This window comes from Saimiri boliviensis, chromosome X (assembly GCF_048565385.1).
Source record: "Saimiri boliviensis isolate mSaiBol1 chromosome X, mSaiBol1.pri, whole genome shotgun sequence".
NCBI classification, from domain to species: Eukaryota; Metazoa; Chordata; class Mammalia; order Primates; family Cebidae; genus Saimiri; species Saimiri boliviensis.
Window position 1 is genome coordinate 41,023,620 of NC_133470.1, and position 16,364 is coordinate 41,039,983.

Consider the following 16,364-nt stretch of genomic DNA (forward strand, 5'->3'; position numbering starts at 1 on the left):
TAGAGCAGTGTCTGACGTTAAATATTTAACGCATGAAAGAAAGAAGGAATGAGTGGATAGATGAATGGATGGATGGATGGATGATTTAATGAATGGGGTTGGCATTGGAGAATGGCTTTAAAAAAATGAGTGGACTTCTAATACGGTGAAAAGAACATTCCAGATAAAAACAAAAGCATAAGGAAAATCCCAAGACTCATTGAAGAATTGACAGGAGGCAGGGCATGGTGGCTCCCACCTGTAATCCCAGCACTTTGGGAGGCTGAGTAGGGCAGATCTCCTGAGGTCAGAAGTTTGAGACCAGCCTGACCAACATGGTGGAACCCTGTCTCTACTAAAAATACAAAAAATTAGCTGGGCTTGGTGGTGTGTGCCTGTAGTCCCAGCTACTTGATGGTGTGCACCTGTAGTCCCAGCTACTGAGGTGGGAGAATTGCTTGAGCCCAGGAGGCGGAGGTTGCAGTGAGCTGAAGTTGCACCACTGCCTTCCAGCCTGGGCAACAGAGTGAGTCCATTTCAAAAACCAAACCAAAACAAAACAAAAAAGAATTGACAGGTAGAACAGTTGGAATGGAGTTGGGAATGGGATAAGGCCAAGAATGTGATGAGTTGACACCAAACTGAAAAGAGGCTTATAAGTGAGGCTAAGGAGTGAGGGTGTTAAGTATCAGCCAGTAAGGATCTACTCTATAGAACAGTAGAGGAAGTTAAATGAGGCAGGTGGACAGGTGAGAAGATTATTACAAACAGATGAGAGCTAACAAGGGCGATTTCAAGTGGATTCGGAAGACAAATATATATATATGTGAACATTCAAAACTAGGCAACAGATTGGATTTGGAAAATGAAAGAGACCCGAAAATAACTCAGATTCAGTGTCTGATGAAAGCATGAACAGTAGCATCAATAACAGAGACAGGAAGGTCATGAGGAAAACTAGTGTGAGATCAGTGTTGCCAATAATTTTTCAATTGCCTGGTCTCACAACTTCAGAGCAAATGGTGGCTTCTGCTTTAAATCAACTGATTTTCAGATACCTTTGAGGAATTCAAAAGAAACCAGCCAATCCTCAGTTCTTCCAGACTCAGCATTCTACGGCAAATGGTTTCCATACTCTGAACCAAAGGGGCCTGCTTCATAGATGCTCTCTAGAAAGAGTGATGGAGTGGTTAAGAACGTGGACTGTGGAACCAGGTTGCCTGAGTTTCAATCCCAGCCTCTATCCTCATGAGTAATGTGGTCTTGGGCTGCTTACCTAACCTCTTTGTGTCTCAGTTTCCTCATCTTTAAATGGAGGTAATACCTATACCATAGTCTGAGGATTAAATTAAATAGTAAATGCTTAGTAATCGTTAACTATCTTATTTTCCAAGGGAGGGAATAGAAAGAAAAGAGGGCCATGGATAGAATATCATGAAATGAACACATTTAAGGGGTAGGAGGTGGAAGGAAAGCCAGAGACGAAAGTAGAGAAGGGGCAGAAAAACTGGAAGGTGGATAATAGAGTACAGGGTCCTAGAAAGCAAAGAAGGAGAGTCTCTCAAAACACAGGAAGGCAACAGTTTCAGACACCACAGAGTTGAAGGGGAAAAGGCCACTGTATTTGCTAATAGGAGGTCCTTGCTGATCTTTAAGAGACCAGAGCCACTGGCCGATAGTACTTTCTTGTTATCTGGTTTGCTTTGAAGTAGTACAACTGTTAACCCTTTGCTGCTTCCTCTGTGATCATGTTTGGTCAGTTTCTGAAAAGATTAAATATTGTATAACGAGTTACTGTCTGGCTCTACAACAACAGCTAGAACAGTCATGCTCAGCTTCAGATTTTCAAAATTCCGGGACTTGTATTTTTATACAGTAATGATAATAATACAAAATCTCAACGATGATAATTAATAAAAATCAAAAGTAATATAACGCTCTACACTTTTCAAAACTTTTTCCAGATCACTCAATTGTAATCTCAGAGTACCACAATTCATAGAAGATTTGTGTCCCTCAAACACAAATATATTTGATCTATGAATTAAATTGATGCCTAATGATTCGTTTAATATTATTCGATGATGGAGTTCAGAACACACTATCCCATAATATGGCACCTTGGCATATTGAGTGTTTTCATCTGAAGGAATTTGAGAAACAGCACATACAGAAAGGACTGCTCAGGTTTAACAGTTTCTTTGGGTTTTCATTTCCTTATGAAGCCTCCATATCATGTAAAACTTACACTAAATACATTTGTGTGATTTTCTCCTGTTAATTATTCCTTTTGTCAGTTTGGTCTTCAGACCCAGCCAGAGACACTAAGACGGTGGAAGAAGCTTTTCCTCCCCTGTGGTAAACAACCATCTCTGGTTTGTGTCACATCTTTGTGTCACGTACTTGGGTATGCTTTGGGAATTGGTGGATGGTTGGATATAGTCCTGAACCTCAAAGTTCTGGAGAGAGAGAAACAATCCTAATGGAACGTAATCAGTAGACGGAAGAGGTAGGCACAAAATTCAAAGTGCAAACTGATAAAGAAGGACCCACTTACCCTGGCGATGTTTAGAAGGGCGCTCTGAGTTTACAAGTATCTTCCCCCATTCTGTAGGTTGTCTGTTTACTCTGCTGATAGTTTCTTTTGCTGTGCAGAAGCTCTTTCGTTTAATTAGGTCCCACTTGTCTATTTTTGTTTTTGTTGCAATTGCTTTTGGGGACTTAGCCAAAAATTCTTTGCCAAGGCCAATGTTGAGAAGAGTATTTCCTAGGTTGTCTTCTAGGATTTTATTTTCTTTTCCTTTTTTTTTTTTTTTTTTTGATACAGGATCTTGTTCAGTTGCCCAGGCTGGAGTGCAGTGGCATGATCTTGGCTCGCTGTAACCTCCACCTCCCAGGTTCAAGTGATCCTTTAACCTCAGCCTCCAGAGTAGCTAGGACTACAGGCAAAAGGCATCACATCCTACTAATTTTTTTTTTTTTTTTTTTTTTGAGACGGAGTTTCGCTCTTGTTACCCAGGCTGGAGTGCAATGGCGCGATCTCGGCTCACCGCAACCTCCGCCTCCTGGGCTCAGGCAATTCTCCTGCCTCAGCCTCCTAAGTAGCTGGGATTACAGGCACGCACCACCATGCCCAGCTAACTTTTTGTATTTTTAGTAGAGACGGGGTTTCACCTTGTTGACCAGGATGGTCTCGATCTCTCGACCTCGTGATCCACCCGCCTCGGCCTCCCAAAGTGCTGGGATTACAGGCTTGAGCCACCGTGCCCGGCTCATCCTACTAATTTTTATTTGTTTTCTGTAGAGATGGGGTTTTGTCATGTTGCCCAGGCTGGTCTCAAACTCCTAGGCTCAAGTAATTCACCTGCCTCAGCTTCCCAAAGTGCTGGGATGATAGGCGTGAGCTGCCATGCCCAGCCAAGGATTTTTTATAATCTGAGGTTTTTTATTTAAATATGTATTCATTTTGCGTTAATTTTTGTATATGTGAAAGGTAGGAGCCCAGCTTCAATCTACAGGTTATCCATCCCAGTACCATTTATTGAATAGAGGGTCTTTTCCCCATTGCTTGTTTTTGTCAGCCTTGTTAAAGATCAGATGATTGTAGGCATATGGATTTACTTCTGAGTTTTCTATTCTGTTTCATCGGTCTATGTTCCTGTTCTTGTACTACTACCAAGTTGTTTGGGTTACTGGGCTTTCTATTATGGCTTGAAGTTGGATAGTGTGATGCCTCTGGCTTTGTTCTTTTTACTTAAGATTGCTTGGGCTAATCAGGCTCTTTTTTGGTTTCGTAGGAATTTTATCATAGTTTTTTTCTAAATCTGTGAAGAATAATGTTGGTAGTTTGATAGGAATAGCATTGAATCTATAAATTGCTTTGGGCAGTATGGCCATTTTTATGATATTGATTCTTCCAATCCATAAGCATGGAATGTTTTTTCATTTATTTGTATCATCTCTGATTACTTTCAGCAGCGTTTTGTAGTTCTTCTTGTAGAGGTCTTTTACCTCCTTGGGTAGCTACACTCCTAGGTATTTCATGTTCCAGAATTTATAGGTAACTTAAACAACATGCAAAAAGAAAAAAAAACCACCCAAACAACCCCATTAAAAATGGCCAAAGGACATGGACAGACACTTCTCAAAAGAAGATGTAGCGGCAACCAACAAACAGATGAAAAAAAGGCTGAACACCTCTAATCATCAGAGAAATGTAAATCAAAACCACAGTGAGATGCCATCTCACACCAATCAGAATGTCTGTTATTCAAAAGTCAAAAAAGCAAGTAAGAGATGCTGGCAAGGTTGCAGAGAAAAGGGAACACTTATACACTGTTGGTGGGAATGCAAATTAGTCCAGCCACTGTGGAAAGCAGCCTGCATATTTCTCAAAGAACTTAAAAAAGAGCTGCTATTCAACCCAGCAGTCCCATTACTGGGTATCTACCCAAAGGAAAACAAGTTATTCTACCAAAAAGATACGATAATAAGTTATTCTACCAAAAAGATGCGTGTACTCACGTGTTCTTTGCTGCACTACTTACAATAGCAATGACATGCAATCACCCTAAGTGCCCATAAATTGTAGATCAGATAATGGAAATGTAGGACATATACATTATCAAATCCACACAGCCATAAAAAAGAATAAAATCATGTATTTTGCAGCAATGTGGATGCAGTTGGAGACCATAATCCTAAGTGAATTAATGTGGAAACAAAAAACCAAATGCCACACATTCTCACTTATAAGTGGGAGCTAAACCCTAGATACACATGGATGTAAAGATGGAAACAATAGACACTGGGGACTGCTAGAGGTGGGAGGGAGCGGACAGCAAGGGTTGAAAAACTATCTATTGGGTACTATGCTCACTGCCTGGGTAATGGGATCCATACCCCAAACCTCGGCATCACACACTATTCCATGTAATAAATCTGCACATGCACGCTCTGTTTCTCAAATAGAAGTTGATTTTTTTTTAATGAAGATTGCACTGAAAAGGTGACATCTGAAATAAATTTTGAAGGCTGATATGGTTTGGATGTTTGTGCCCTCCAAGTCTCATGTTGAAATATGGTCCCCAATGTTAGAGGTGGGGTCTAGTAGGAGATGTTTGGGTCATGGGGGCAGATCCCCCATGAATGGCTTGGTGCCTCCTGGCAGTAATGAGTGACTTCTAACTCAGTTAATTCATGCAAGATCGGGCTGCTTAAAAGCACGTGGCACCTTCCCTCCTCTCTTGCTCTCACTCTTACCATATGACACGCTGGCTTCCCATCTCCTTCTACCATGATTGTAAGCTTGCTGAGGCTGCACCAGAAACAGATGCCAGCACCATGCTTCCTCTACAGCCTGCAGAGCCCTGAGCCAAATAAACCTCTTTTCTTTATAAATTACCAGCCTCAGGTATTCCTTTATAAGACCTACACAAGAACAGACTAACGCAATGGCTACGTAGAGATTTGCCAGGTGGGGAAGAGAAAAAAAGAAATCTCAGACATTCCTCTTTTTTAGAAAATCAGGCAGGTGACTTGACAGGGAAAGAGAATATTACCAAATGGTTGCACACGCCTACAGACTTGTTCATCAAGTCAGTTATAATATTCTAATACTTGAAGTTTACACCAAAATGGCTGGCCTCTTTGGGGGGAAATTTTAACTTCTAGCTATATTTTGTTTTGTAGGAGTTTGTATGTAACAATATTTGTTTTTAAAAGCCGGCTCTGCTGTGACTGCAAATTTGCAGCACATCAAAGAGGAAAATATGCTAGGAGAAGGTGTGAGAATATTAAATAAGAATAATTTTCAAGTAAGGTTATAAAAAGAATCCAAACTGGTGTTGGAGGAGTGGGGGACCCCAAAGACCATCCTCAGTTTCCATAATTTGCTAGGAGGACTCACAGGACTCAGTATACCGTTATACTCATGGTTACGATATATCACAGCCAAAGGAGCCAAAGCAAAATCAGCGAAAGCAAAAGGCACATGAGGGTGAAGTCTGGAAGAAGCCAGGAGCAAGCTTCCAACAATCTTCACCCAGTGGAGTCACAAGGGATGTATTTAATTTCCCCAGCATTGAGTTCTAAAATGTCTACTGGGGAAGCTTATTAGAAATTCAGCATCCAGAGTTTTTCCTGGGAGCTAGTCATGGAAGTACCCCTTGCCTGGCAGGTACCCAAATTCAGACTCCTTGAAGGAAAACAGATAGATTCAGCATAAACCACATTGCTTGCATGAAGTTTAAGCACAGTGAGCCACTCTTACCAATTCTAGAAATGGTAGGAACCCTCCTGAAACTCCAGTTCCGGGATACCAACTAAGAGCCAACCGTGTGAGCAAGCCTTTCTAAGGATAAGCAGTTAGGACTGCTATGTTAACTCTTTACTGCACTAGGGGTAATATTTTATCCTGTGAGTGCTTTTTTTCTCTCCTTATGGCTTGTGTCATTATTTCCGTCTCTTACTATCTAAAGCAAAAGCCTATTAGTAAATTATTAAAATGAATCAACACATATTTGGGCCTTGAGGGGGTGTGTGTGTGAGTGTGTGTGTGTGTGCACGCGTGTGTGTGCAAGAGGGAGAGAAAGGACTGGAAATGGTGTAATCCCAGCACTTTGAAAGGCCGAGGCGGTGGATCACTTGAGGTCAGGAGTTCAAGACCAGCCTACCCAACATGGTGAAACCCCATCTCTACTAAAAATATAAAGAAAAAAATTAGCTAGGTGTGATGGTGGGTGCCTGTAATCCCAGCTTCTTGGGAGGCTAAGACAGGAGATGTGCTTGATCCTGGCAGGGGGAGGTTGCAATGAGCCGAGATCGCACCACTGCACTCCAGCCTGGGTGACAGAGCAAGACTCCGTCTCAAAAAATAAATTAAAAAAAAGAAAGAAAGAGAGAGAAGACAGAGTGTGAGTGAGTGCTTTAAATAGTCATCATAACTGAAACAGCCTAAGCCTTCTGAGTTGCAGATGTCTGACTGAAGTCTTTCTTTTATGGCTAATACATTTTGAAGCCCTTACCCAGATGAGTAATTACAAGAAAGTGCTGTGGCCTACTGTCAATGCTCTATTCTAAAATCACTCCCCAGCCATTAGAATTTGCTTCGGCTGCTTTTAACATCAATTATTATATGCAGGTACTTAGTAAAAGAACAAAAATAAAAATACACCTCTGAGCAACATTTCTTCTTCAGTCACATTTTTTTTAAAGTCCACACCTCATCTGTTGTGTGTGGAATTGCAACTACATTTTTAGTACTGAGTTTGCATATGGGTCTGATTTTTACCTCTTTTTTTCTTTGCTGTGTAGTTGACGTGCCTGTAACATACAATCCTATATAAAGCAAAGTCAAAGCTTCCAAGACAAAGAAACATTTGAAATCAATGATAATCTCATTTTATTCAAATAAGACTCTTACTTCCTGAGAATTATTCTATATTATCTTGTGCCCAAATCTTGCAGATCAATGGCCTTCAACTTTTACTTCTGGGAGATCGTTTCAAATAATGGCTCTCTTGCACATGCTCATCTTCAAATCCTTGCCTTCCCCAAATTTATTTCAATTGAATATATATTCATTTTTTTATTTATTCATGGACTAAACATTTATTTACTGTCTATCATATGCCTTCTGGGTATCAGATATACAAATACTAAAGAAAACAAAATCCCCATGCTCAAGGAGTTAAAAGTCTAATAGGAGAATTAAACAGGTTAAAAAGGCCTGGTGCAGGCCGGGCACGGTGGCTCAAGCCTGTAATCCCAGCACTTTGGGAGGCCAAGGCGGGTGGATCACGAGGTCAGGAGATCGAGACCATCCTGGTCAACATGGTGAAACCCTGTCTCTACTAAAAATACAAAAAATTAGCTGGGCATGGTGGCGTGTGCCTGTAATCCCAGCTACTCAGGAGGCTGAGACAGGAGAATTGCCTGAACCCAGGAGGCGGAGGTTGCGGTGAGCCGAGATCGCGCCATTGCACTCCAGCCTGGGTAACAAGAATGAAACTCCGTCTCAAAAAAAAAAAAGAAAAAAAAAGAAAAAAAAAAATGCCTGGTGCAGTGTCTCACACCTGTAATCCCAGCACTTTGGGAGGCCGAGGTCAGCAGATCACCTGAGGGCAGGGGTTCAAGACCAGCCTGGCCAATATGGTGAAACCCAGTCTCTACTAAAAATACAAAAGTTAGCTGGGCATGGCAGCGGGCGCCTGTAGTCCCAGGTACTCGGGAGGCTGAGCCTGGAGAATCCTTTGAACCCAGGAGGCAGAGTTTGCAGTGAGCCGAGATCACACCACTGCACTCCAGCCTGGGCCACAGAGCAAGACTCCATCTCAAAAAATAAAATAAAATACATTTTGAAAAAACACAAATGTCTAAAACACCAGGCATACAGGGCATGGAGTAAGTAGAGGAGATAAGAGTTTAAGTGGATCGGAAAAGGTTTCAGATACATGAATTCAGTTTAGAAAGATAAGTAGGAATTCATCAGAGAAACCCCAATATTCTGCATATACAATGACCCAAAGAATGAAAACGAATGGCATGTTCAAGGAATCGCCACTAGCTTAGCTTGCCAAAGGGTCAGGCAAGTGGCAGGAGATAAAACTAAAAACATTGTCAGAGGCCAGATTGTGTAGGGACTTGGAAACTGTGCTTGTGAATTTTCATATTGTCCTATAGACAATGTTTAATCCTGAAAGAATTTCAAGCAAGAAAGAGATGTGATGAGGTTTATGTTAGGAAAAAATATCTCCTGGGACACACTGAAGGGGGTTGGAATGGAAGACATTGAGTCCATTTGGGAAGATGCTGGTTAATCCCAGTGGGGAATTATGAGGGCCTGACGTATTATGAATAAAAATTACTTATTCATAATTATTCGTAATTGACATTTTAAGGTATATTCAAAACAGAGAGGCCAGGTACCATGGCTCATCCCGATAATCCCAGCACCTTGGAAGGCTGAGGCAGGAAGATCACTTGAGCCTAGTTCAAGACCAACCTGAACAACATAGCAAGACCTTGTCTCTACATAATAAAAAATTTAAAAATTAGCCAAGCACGGCAGCATGCACCTATAGTCCCAAGGACTCAGGAGGCTGAGGTGGGAGGATCACTTGAATCCAGGAGATGGAGGCTGCAGTGGGCCATGATCCTACCACTACACTCCAGCCTGGGTGACAGAGTGAGAACCTGTCTCAACTGCCCCCCTCCCCCACAACATATAAACAAACTGTTTAAAACAGAGAGATCATAATTGACTTGGATAAAATCTGTAAAATGCTATCTCTCAGGGTCATCTTGAGGCTCATAAGGGTAACGGAGAGGAGACTGAGGACCACATGAGGCATAGGAAACTTCTTGGCATTCTTTTTCTTTTTCTTTTTCTTTTTTTTTTTTTAAGAGTCAGAGTGTTGCTCTGTCGCCCAGGCTGGAGTATAGCATAAAATCACAGCTCACTGCAGCCTCAACCTCCTGGGCTTAGGCAATCCTCCTACCTCAGTCTCCCAAGTAACTGGGATTCTAGGTATGCACTACCATGCCCAGCTAATTTTTTATTTCTTAGAGATGAGATTTTGCTATGTTGTCCAGGCTAGTCTTGAACTCCTGGGCTCAAATGATCCTTCTGCCCTGGACTCTCAAAGGACTGAGATTACAGGCATGAACCACTGCTCCCAGTCTAATTTTTTAATTGACTTTTTCACTGGACAAAAATAATTCATGAATAAACTTTAGTTGTAAAAGAAAATGCAGCATATATATACCATGAAATACTATGCAGCCATAAAAAGGGATGAGTTCATGTCCTTTGCAGGGACATGGATGAAGCTGGAAACCGTCATTCTCAGCAAACTGACACAAGAACAGAAAACCAAACACCGCATGTTCTCAATCATGAGTGGGTGTTGAACAATGAGAACACACGGACACAGGGAGGGGAACATCACACACCTGGGCCTGCTGGTGGGTGCGGGGGTTAGGGAAGGGAAAGCAGAGGGTGGAGGGATTGGGGAGGAATAACATTAGGAGAAATACCTAATGTAGATGATGGGGGGATGAAGGCAGCAAACCACCATGGCACGTGTATACGTAACAATCCTACACAATCTGCCTATGTACCCCAGAACTTAAAGTATAATTTAAAAAAAAAAAAGTTTAAATGCCAAAGTCCACTTTAAAAATGGAAAGTTCCACCCTATTCTACTTTCATCTTGTAAGCAACCAGTGCTAGGAATTTGTATATCTCTTTCCAGAACATTTTATACACTTACACATGTATACAAATAATCTGGTTGCTTTTTGTTTGTTTTGTTTTACAAAAATATCACATTATACATATTGTTTTGCCAATTACTTTACCCATGCAACTGTATATCTTGGAGATCACTCCATGTTAATGCATAAAAATCGACCTCATTTTTTCTTTTCTTTTCTTTCTTTCTTTTTTTTTTTTTTTTTTTTTTTTTTTTGGAGATAGAGTCTTGCTCTGTTACCCAGGCTACAGTGCAGTGGCATGATCTCAGCTCACTGAACCCTCTGCCTCCTGGGTTCAAGCAATTCTTCTGCCTCAGCCTCCTGAGTAGCTGGGATTACAGGTGTGCTCCACCACGCCCGGCTAAGTTTTGTTTTTTTAGTAGAGACAGGGTTTCACCATGTTGTCCAGGCTGGTCTTGAACTCCTGACCTCAAGTGATCCACGTGTCTTGGTCTCCCAAAGTGCTAGGATTACAGGCATGAGCCACCGCGCCTGGCCGAACTCATTTTTTCTGACCAAGGCACAGAATTCCATAGTATGGCTAAACCATAAATGTAACCAGTCCACTGCTAATAGACATCAAGGTTATTATTATCATTACTAACATTACTATGACAGAGTGCTATAATTCCCATTCTTGTACATTTATCTCTGAATGAATGTACAAGTATTTCTGCATAATAAATTTCTACAAGTAAAATCAGAAAGTATGTATCTTAAACTTTCATAAGTAACACTGGGTAATCACTGGGTCTTGCCCAGTGATTCCCAGTTGGGTGAGGGAGAGCTGCCTCTCTGTGTTGCCTGGGAAACATGTCAAAACCACTGGTGCCCATTCCCACTGGGCCATTCTGACATGCTCTCCCCCATCAGACACTTGGGGGGAGGGAGAAGCGATGTATGTAGTTCCCTGGGTGATTTTGTTCCAGGTCTGCCTCTCTTGAGGATCATCGCTGTGGCTTTTCTAATTAGATTGATGCCCTGAGTTAATTCACTTCCCACTGGAGGGAGTTTGGTTGACCACAATCCCTATGAGAGAAAACGTTCCTTTAATATTTACAGGTCTTGTGTTCCTCAAGAAGCAATTCTTTTTCCCGCAGACTCAATGTTGTTTTATTGAACATGCCTGAATCAACAGAATAGCATGAACATCGGTCAGCGATGATCCATGAAACAGAAGAGAATTGGGAGGTTTTTTCTATGTCATCTCCAGGCCTCCAGTCAAAACCGTATTTAAACCATCCTAGCAGGGTCAGGACGAGGGCCTTCTGGCCTTGTCTTCATCCTGGTCCCATACTCCAAACAACTTTCCTGAAAATTCAATAAGAATGTAAATTTTTGTGGGGCAAACAAACAAAAAAGGTAATTGGCAAAACAGTATAGTTGTTCTCAACAAGGTAGGAACCTAGGATTGAACCTAAAAGGCAAAGAGACGGTTAAACCCTTTAACAACTTTCAAGTGAACAATTTAATCTTTCTGTCACTTCCCTGAAAAAGAAAGTGTAACCTCAAGAGGCAAAGCACATAACTAGAATTCAAAGGCCCAAGATTTAAAATAAAGGACTAAACTTGAGAAACTGGGATTAAATCTCTAAGAAGGGAGAAAAACAAAAGATAGGGATTTAAATTAAAATAAAAAAAAAAAAGCTTCCAAGCACAAGAAACACAGTGGTATGAAGGATGATCAATAGCTGCTTTCTGTTTTCACCGTGGATGAGTCCCTTAGACAGAGATTTAAACTACACATGAAGGAAGATTTGCAAATATCTTAAAGTAAACCTTCATTATAGTTAAAGCATTTAGATGCATTTAAAAGGGAGATAACAGATTATCCTTACTTTTCAGAACGTGAATCTATATTAAAATGATACTAAGCTGTGTCTAGCCCCAGTAAGTTACCTGGTAGATAAGAAAGGGTTGGTTATACATGAAGCCCCTCTTTCCCAGATGATTTGCTCCAAAGTGACTCTAAGCCCTGCGCAGCTGCTCAGGGCAGATGTGGGCGTCCCTAGGCAGGTATCAGAGAGCACCGCACAGTGTCTTCTCATTCTCGTTTATCTCACAGGGAGCTGGTGAATGGAGCTTTCTCTCTTCTGTGTCTCACACACCGCCACCACTACCACCACCACGTTACTTTAAAATGTTTTAAAATATTTCTACAAAAAATCTTTTCCTTCTTAATTCTTAATTGCAATAACCCCTGTTATTATTCAAAATAGTAATAGTAACACTTTGTCAGTTTCCTTAGACCCAGACTTCCTCCTACCCTGTTGGTAAGTCCTTGGCGCCCCATCTTCCGGGCTGCTCTCTTGATTACACAAGGACTTAGTTAAAGTTTTTATAAGCAGTTGGATTCAGCTCTCCCAGCTTTTCCCAGCTCCCTCTCTATTTCTCTCTTGGTCATTTTCCTTGATAAAATTTTTACCCATTTAATGTTGCCGTGGTGTCTGCCTTTCAATGCACCTATGATAAGGCAGCGTTCTTTTGTGCAGGGTCTCTTTCACTCAGCACATTGTTGTCAGAATACGTCTTCATTTGTGTTGTCAGAGCTAAACACCACATTTCCATGGAGACATCACATTTCTCTGTATATACCTCAGGTCAAGTTAGCATTTTCAGCATCACAAAGATAACCCAAGGAATGTCCTTTATTCTAAATTACTTCATTCATTCTCATGCATGCTGCTGCCGAAACTTATCTCCCTCATCCTTTATCTGTACTGTTTGGTTTTGGACACAAGCAGAGTCTGACAGGTAATCCTGGAAAGTTTTCTTCCTTAATAAAACAGCAAGAGAGGTGGTATTGTCAGAGGCATTTGAACCAGAGTGACTCCATCTCGAACAGGGGCTAGATAAAATGAGGCTGTTCAATTTTCCGCTATGATAAATAGTATCTACCATAATTGAGGATTTACTGTGTTCCAGGTACTGTTCTAAACACTTCCTGTATAATAATTGGTTTAATCGTCATAGTAAGACTTACAAAGTAAATACATTATTATCCCATTATTGATGAAAATATTGAGGTGAGAGAGGTAAGCAACTTGTCTAAGAGTGTTCAGTTAGTAAGCAGCTACAGTATCAGTATTGATGATCAAACTCAACACTCTTTCCCAACCCTTTCTCCTTTATCCACCTCCACCATTAGACTAGAAAACCTACTGGGTTGCATTCCCAGGAGGTTTGGCATTCTAAGTCACAGGATGAGATAGGAGGTTGGCACAAGATACAGGTCACAAAGACCTTGCTGATAAAACAGCATAAGGTAAAGAAGCCAGCCAAAACCCACCAAAACCAAGATGGTGCTCACTGCTCATTATATGCTAATTATAACACATTAGCATGCTAAAAGACACTCCCACCAGCACCATGACAGTTTACAGATGCCATGGCAACCTCAGGTGATGGATATGTTAATTTGTTCCACTATAGTAACCATTTTACACCATATGGTCTAAAAGTGGCGGGGGGAACCCTCAGTTCCAAGAATTGCCCACCCCTTGCTGGGAAAACTCATAAATAATCTACCCCTTGCTTAGCATATAATCAAGGAGTAACAATAAGTATAAGCAGTTGAACAGCCCATGCTGCTGCTCTGCCTATGGAGTAGCCATTCTTTATTTCTTTACTTTCTTAATAAACCTGCTTTCACTGTATAGACTCACTCCAAATTCTTTCTTGTGCAAGATCCAAGAACCCTCTCTCGGGGCCTGGATTTGGATCTCTTTCTTGTAACAGTATGTGTGCACAGAAATGTTTGTCCCAGCTTGTTTAGATATACAAATGTGCACAACAGTACAGAGATTAAGAACATGGGCTTTGGATGCAGGCTGCCTGACTCAAGTCCCTGCTCCACTACAAGAATACAGTTGGCCCTCCTTATCTATGGGTTCTGCAGACGGGAAATATTTAAAAATAGAGATAAAAAATAATAAAATGATAAAAAATACAAATAAAAAATACAGTATAACAGCTATTTACATATCATTACATTGTACTAGGTATTGCAAGTAATTCAGAGATGATTTAAAGTATACACAAGGATTTGCATAGATGAAATGTGCCATTTTGTATAAGGAACTTGAGCATCATGAGTTTCACTATCCTAAGGGATCCTGGAACCAATCTCCCTGATACTGAGGGATGACTACGTATCAGGTAGGAATGCTTTAGGCTGCAAGTACAGGAAAGCAAACCAGCAAGGGTTTAAGTAGGAGTTAGTTTTTCTCACATCATATGAAGTCTAAAAACAAACAGCTCCTGACATTGCTTTGTAAACTTAACAATGTCAGGTCTAGTGTCTCTGTAATTCCCTTGACTTTTCCCTTATACTTGCAAGATGGTGAGATAGCTGCATCATCTTAAATTCTCTCTTCCATATTCAAGACTACAAGAAGTGCAAAGTCTTTGCAAGAAGCTCCCAGAAGACTTCTCTGTATGTTTCATTGGCCTCTCCCAGCTGTAAACAAGGTGTTTCTCTAGTCTAATGGTAGAGATGGATGAATGAGAAAGGGTGGGAAAGAGTGTTGAGTTTGATCATCAATACTGATACTGTAGCTTCTTACTACCTGAACAGTCTTGGACAAGTTGCTTACCTCTCTCACCTCAGCGTTTTCATCAATAATGGGATAACAATACATTTACTTTGTAAGTCCCTGTTTACTAGGGCTGGGATTGGGGGTTAGGAATGGGGAGATGTAAGTCAAAGGATACAAAGTAGCGGATATGTAGGAAGGATGAACAAGTTGAAAGATCCAATGTATAACATGAGGACTATAGTTAATAATAGTGTATTTTATTCAGGATTTTTGCTAAATGGGTAGATTATAGCTGCTCTTGCCACAGGGTGGGGTGGGTGTAGGGCATAGAGAGGTGGAGCATGGGTAACAATTCGAGATGATGGATGTGTTAATTTGTTCCACTATAGTAACCATTTTACTATATGTATCTTATAACATCATGTTGTATCCCTTAAATATACACAATACTACTTATTTGTTTATTTATTTTCAGAATGATCTTGCTGTGTCACCCAGGCTGGCGTGCAGTGGTACAATCACTAGTCACTGCAGCCTTGCCCTCCCTGACTCAGCCTTCCGAGTAGCTGGGACTACAGGTGTGCACCACCATACCCGGCTAATTCTTAAGAATTTTTTGTAGAGGCTGAGTTTTTCTCTGTTGCCCAGGCTGCTCTCAAATTCATGGGCTCAAGCAAACCTCCTGCCTCAGCCTCCCATAGTACTGAGCTGATAAGCATGAGCCACTGTCCTGCCAAAATTTATTATTTTATTTTTTCAAAAAGAATTGCTTCTGGAAGGACCCAAATGAAAACAGATACACTGAAGCAGAGTAAAGGGAACAGAGCAACCACTATCCCCTGACAGACTAATGGTGAAATGAGGCAAGCACTGGCTTTGTGAAGTCAGATAGGGCTGGACTCTAATTGTCTATTTCCTAATCCTGTGACCCTGGTCAAATTATATATTATCTCTGAGTGTCAGTTTACCCACTTGTAAACTCTTACTTATAGAGTTGTTGTGAGTATTAAACAAGATAACAGATGTAAAGGGCACAGAATATAGGATGAACTTAAAAAAGAGATGAGATTGTTATTACTACAAAGCCCCGCAACTCCTACCCCCATGCTATGCAATGGAACCGAAAACTGTACTTTCTATGTGAAAGTGTCCTCCCAGCCTGGCCAACATGGCGAAACCCCTTCTCTAGTAAAAATGCAAACATTAGCCAGGCATGGTGGTGCGCACCTGTAATTGCAGTTACTTGGGAGGCTGAGTCAGGGAGGTCAAGGCTGCAGTGAGTAGTGATTGTACCACTGCACGCCAGCCTGGGTGACACAGCAAGATCATTCTGAAAATAAATAAATAAGTAGTATTGTGTATATTTAAGGGATACAACATGATGTTATAAGATACATATATGAGAATTGCTTGAACCTGGGAGGTCGAGGATGCAGTGAGCCGAGATAGTGTCTAGGTGACAGAGCGAGACACTGTCTTTGAAAAAAAAAGTTGGGGGAGGGCCTCCCAGAGAGAATCCTCTTTCACACTCACGTGTACCATTCCAATTTCTCTCAAACACCTAAAGTGGAAACACACCCCACTCCAGCC